Source organism: Arachis hypogaea, chromosome 4 (assembly GCF_003086295.3).
Source record: "Arachis hypogaea cultivar Tifrunner chromosome 4, arahy.Tifrunner.gnm2.J5K5, whole genome shotgun sequence".
In the NCBI taxonomy this organism is placed as follows: Eukaryota; Viridiplantae; Streptophyta; class Magnoliopsida; order Fabales; family Fabaceae; genus Arachis; species Arachis hypogaea.
The window spans coordinates 60,670,116-60,675,733 of record NC_092039.1 but is presented as its reverse complement, the minus strand read 5'-3'; the positions used below and the strand labels follow the sequence as shown (position 1 = coordinate 60,675,733).

Genomic DNA, 5,618 nt, shown 5'->3' with positions numbered 1-5,618 from the left:
TGTTTAAGAGTTCAAAAGCATTAAACAGTCATTTAGAGAATCAGAAAGCAAGCAATAAATTGAGGTGAAAACAATATGAAGAAGGCAGTTAAGGCTTCAGAGTTATCTATTTTCCGGATTGACTTTTCTTACTAACTATTTTAATCATGTAAGATTTAATTCATGGAAAACTATATGTGACTAGACCCTAATTCCTTAGACCTTTCTAGTCTCCTCTAACTTTCATTAATTGCCAATTCCTTGGTCAATTAATTCCAATTAGGGGGTGAAGTTCAATTCTAGTTATTATGCCACAAAATCCTAATTATCCAAATATAAGAGGATTATATGTCACGTATCCCATTAAGCTAGATAATTAGAATTTAGGAGAAATTGTTTTCAAGATGTTGTTCAAGTAAAGAGCTTTTCCAAGTTATACAAGAACTCAATTAGAAAGAGGGTCATACTTCCTGTTCTGATGGTTACCTGAAACTGTAGGTCGATCTCGGTCGAGATCTTCTGTGTTGGTCAGAGCCGACGTGTCCGGCAGGTGTATAGCGGCCGAAGCTGGTGTGTCCGACTTGTGGGACTGAAAGTGCTGCTGATCCTTCGTCCCCGGAGGGTGGGGGGTACCTGCAAGAGACTCCGATGCTTAAGTTAGCAAGGGTATTAAGTAGGTATTGAGTAGAATCAGAGTATGAGTTTTACCTGGGTGCTCCAGTATATTTATAATGGTGAGATGTGGCCTCCTGTGGGTAAGATAAGTTAGTTATCTTATCTTATCTTTATCTTATCTTCAAGTGAGGTCATTGATGAGCGGATAATTTATACACTTTTTGGCATTGTTTTTAGTATGTTTTTAGTATGATCTAGTTAGTTTTTAGTATATTTTTATTAGTTTTTAGTTAAAATTCACTTTTCTGGACTTTACTATGAGTTTGTGTGTTTTTCTGTGATTTCAGGTATTTTCTGGCTGAAATTGAGGGACCTGAGCAAAAATCTGATTCAGAGACTAAAAAGGACTGCAGATGCTGTTGGATTCTGACCTCCCTGCACTCAAAGTGGATTTTCTGGAGCTACAGAAGCCCAATTGGCGCGCTCTCAACGGCGTTGGAAAGTAGACATCCTGGGCTTTCCAGCAATATATGATAGTCCATACTTTGCCCAAGATTTGATGGCCCAAACCGGCGCTCAAAGTCACCTTCAAGAATTCCAGCGTTAAACGCCGGAACTGGCACCCAAATGGGAGTTAAACGCCCAAACTGGCATAAAAGCTGGCGTTTAACTCCAAGAAGAGTCTCTACACGAAAATGCTTCATTGCTCAGCCCAAGCACACACCAAGTGGGCCTGGATGTGGATTTTTATGTCATTTACTCATTTCTGTAAACCTTAGGCTACTAGTTTTCTATAAGTAGGACCTTTTACTATTGTATTAGGACATCGGGGTAGCTATCTACATTTTTATGCTATCTTAGATCATTGGGAGGCTGGCCTCACGGCCATGCCTAGACCTTGTTCTTATGTATTTTCAACGGTGGAGTTTCTACACACCATAGATTAAGGTGTGGAGCTCTGCTGTACCTCGAGTATTAATGCAATTACTATTGTTCTTCCATTCAATTACACTTGTTCTTGTTCTAAGATATCACTTGTTCTTCAACTTGATGAATGTGATGATCCGTGACACTCATCATCATTCTCACCCATGAACAAGGTGACTGACAACCACTTTTGTTCTACAAGCAACCAAGGCTCTAGTGAATATCTCTTGGATTCTTTAACCGGAATCTTCGTGGTATAGGCAAGAACTGATGGCGGCATTCAAGAGAATCCGGAAGGTCTAACCTTGTCTGTGGTATTCTGAGTAGGATTCAATGATTGAATGACTATGACGTGCTTCAAACTCCTAGCGGGCGGGGCGTTAGTGACAGACGCAAAAGAATCGATGGATTCTATTCCGGCCTGACCGAGAACCGACAGCTGAATTCCGCGTGCTGTGACAGAGCATATGCAATCGTTTTCACTGAGAGGATGGGAGGTAGCCATTGACAACGGTGAAACCCTACACAAGCTTGCCATGGAAAGGAATAAGAAGGATTGGATGAAGACAGTAGGAAAGCAGAGAGACGGAAGGGAAGGCATCTTCATGCGCTTATCTGAAGTTCCTACCAATGAATTACATAAGTATCTCTATCTTTACCTTTTTGTTATTTTCGTTCATCACCATTACCATTTGAGTTTTCCTGACTAAGATTTACAAGATGACCATAGCTTGCTTCAATACTAACAATCTCCGTGGGATCGACCCTTACTCGCGTAAGGTTTATTACTTGGACGACCCAGTGCACTTGCTGGTTAGTTGTGCGAAGTTGTGTAATGCCATGGTATTGAACACCAAAGTTTTTGGGGTTCATGACCGGGGATTATGAGAGTTGTGAAAAGTATTGTTCACAATTTCGCGCACCAAGTTTTTGGCGCCGTTGCCAGGGATTGTTCAAGTTTTTAGCAAGCTTTTGGTAACATCAGTGCCAAGATCCGGCAACAACACCAAGTTTTTGGCGTTATTGCCAGGGATTGTTCTAGTTTGGACAACTGACGGTTCATCTTGTTGCTTAGATTAGGTATTTATTTTTTTTTTCGAAATTCTTGAAGATGAATTCTAGAGTTTCATGATGATTTGTTGAAGTCTGGCTGGCTGAGAAGCCATGTCTAATCTCATTGGACCGAGGTTTCAACTTATCATCACAAGAGCTTGTTGATTTTTATCAATCTTGCTTTTGGAGCAGTGATCTGCTAAGGCTTGGCTGGCCTTTGGCCATGTCTAGTGTTTTGGACCGAAGCTTTCTTTGAAAGCTTGGCTGGCTGTGAAGCCATGTCTAATTCCTGGACCGGAGTCTTAGACTAGCATTGCACTGATTCCTGGAATTCTCATTAAGAATTTTGATATCTTTTTCCACTTAATTTTCGAAAAACACAAAAAAATTTAAAAAAATCATAAAATCCAAAAATTTCTTGTTTGAGTTTAGTGTCTCATCTTAAGTTTGGTGTCAATTGCATGCATTCATTCATGTGTCTTAAGGATTTTCAAGTAATTCTTGATGATCTTCATGCTCTGATCTTTGAATTCTATTGACTTGAGTGTTTTGAGTGTCTCATATGCATTTTCATTTTGTTAGTGCCAGTAGTATACAAACTGCTAAGTTTGGTGTTTTGCATGCATTGTTATTTGATTCTTGTTGCATTTTGATTTTTCCTTATTAAAAATCCAAAAATATTTTTAATTTGTGTCTTTTCAAGTCAATAATAAAGAGAATTGAAGATTCAGAACATACAGCAGAGGAATTGCACAGAAAAAGCTGGGCGTTCAAAACGCCCAGTGAAGAAGGACAGACTGGCGTTTAAACGCCAGCCAGGGTACCTGGTTGGGCGTTTAACGCCCAAAAGGGTAGCATTTTGGGCATTAAACGCCAGAATGTGCACCATTCTGGGCGTTTAATGCCAGGATGGCTAGAAGGGAAGATTTTGTTTTCAAATCAAATTTTTTTTCTAAGTTTTCAAAATCAAATCTTTTTCAAATCAATTTTTCAATCAAATCTTTTTCAAAACCAATTTCTTTCCATTTTTAAAGATACTTGCTACCAATTAATGATTTGATTCAACATTTCAAGTATGTTGCCTTTTCTATTGAGAAAGGTTTAATGTTTGAATCATATCTTTTCTTGTTAGTCAAGTTTTTAATTTTCAAATCAAATCTTTTAAAATGTTTTTCAAATCATATCTTCTCAATCACATTTTTTTTCAAAACCAATCATATCTTCTTAACCACATCTTTTTCAAAATAGTTTTCTATCAAATCTTTTTGATTTCTAATTTCAAAATCTTTTTCAAAAATCACTTGATTTCTTTTCCACTTTCATTTTCGAAAATTAAGTAATGTTTTTCAAAAATGTTTTCAAAATTTTTCACTTAATTTTCGAAAATTACTTCCCTCCTTATCACATCTTTCTATTTATGGACTAACATTATCCCTTAATGCAAAATTCGAACTCCATCTTCTTTGATAAGTTCGAATTTTCTACTTCTGTCTTCTACTCTTCTTTTCCTCTGACACATAAAGGAATCTCTATACTGTGACATAGAGGATTCCACATTTTCTTGTTCCCTTCTCTTTCTTATGAGCAGGAGCAAAGACAAAAACATTCTTGTTGAGGCTGATCCTGAACCTGAAAGGACCTTGAAGAGAAAGCTAAGAGAAGCCAAAGCACAACTCTCTTTAGAGGACCTGACCGAATTCTTCAAAGAAGAAGAACACATGGTAGCCGAAAACAACAACAACAATGCCAACAATGCAAGGAAGGTGCTGGGTGACTTTACTGCACCTACTCCCGATTTCTATGGGAGAAGCATCTCTATCCCTGCCATTGGAGCAAACAACTTTGAGCTTAAGCCTCAATTAGTTTCTCTAATGCAACAGAATTCCAAGTTCCATGGACTTCCATTGGAAGATCCTCATCAGTTTTTAGCTGAGTTCTTGCAAATCTGTGACACTGTTAAGACTAATGGGGTTGACCCTGAGGTCTACAGACTAATGCTATTCCCTTTTGCTGTAAGAGACAGAGCTAGAACATGGTTGGACTCTCAACCTAAAGAAAGCCTGGACTCTTGGGAAAAGCTAGTCAATGCCTTCTTGGCAAAGTTCTTTCCACCTCAAAAATTGAGTAAGCTTAGAGTGGAAGTCCAAACCTTCAGACAGAAGGAAGGAGAATCCCTCTATGAAGCTTGGGAAAGATACAAACAATTAATCAAAAAGTGTCCCTCTGGCATGCTTTCTGAATGGAGCATCATAGGTATTTTCTATGATGGTCTCTCTGAACTGTCCAAGATGTCTTTGGATAGCTCTGCTGGAGGCTCTCTTCATTTGAAGAAGATGCCTGCAGAAGCTCAAGAACTGATTGAAATGGTTGCAAATAACCAATTCATGTACACTTCTGAAAGAAATCCTATGAACAATGGGACTAGTCAGAAGAAAGGAGTTCTTGAGATTGACACTCTGAATGCCATACTGGCTCAGAACAAAATATTGACTCAACAAGTCAATATGATTTCTCAAAGTCTGTCTGGAATGCAAAATGCACCAAGCAGTACTAAGGAAGCTTCATCTGAGGAAGAAGCTTATGATCCTGAGAACCCTTCAATGGAAGAGGTGAATTACATGGGAGAACCCTATGGAAACACCTACAATCCTTCATGGAGGAATCATCCAAATCTTTCGTGGAAGGATCAACAGAGACCTCAACAAGGTTTCAATAACAATAATGGTGGAAGAAACAGGTTTAGCAATAGCAAGCCTTTTCCATCATCTTCTCAGCAACAGACAGAGAGCTCTAAGCAGAATGCCTCTGACTTAGCAACCATGGTCTCTGATCTAATCAAAACCACTCAAAGTTTCATGACTGAAACAAGGTCCTCCATCAGAAATTTGGAAGGACAAGTGGGCCAGCTGAGCAAGAAAATTACTGAACTCCCTCCTAGTACTCTCCCAAGCAACACAGAAGAAAATCCAAAAGGAGAGTGCAAGGCCATCAACATGGCCGAATTTTGGGAAGGAGAAGAGGCAGTGAACGCCACTGAGGACGGC

General features: G+C 39.0%; 1 non-coding gene across 1 annotated transcript; it reads right to left on the bottom strand.

Annotated features, from left to right (window-relative positions):
- Positions 1-4,700: 4,700 nt before the first annotated feature.
- On the bottom strand, positions 4,701-4,804 carry LOC112799454 (small nucleolar RNA R71). Its single transcript, XR_003201035.1, has one exon. It is a non-coding gene; the product is annotated as a small nucleolar RNA R71 (small nucleolar RNA).
- Positions 4,805-5,618: the final 814 nt, after the last annotated feature.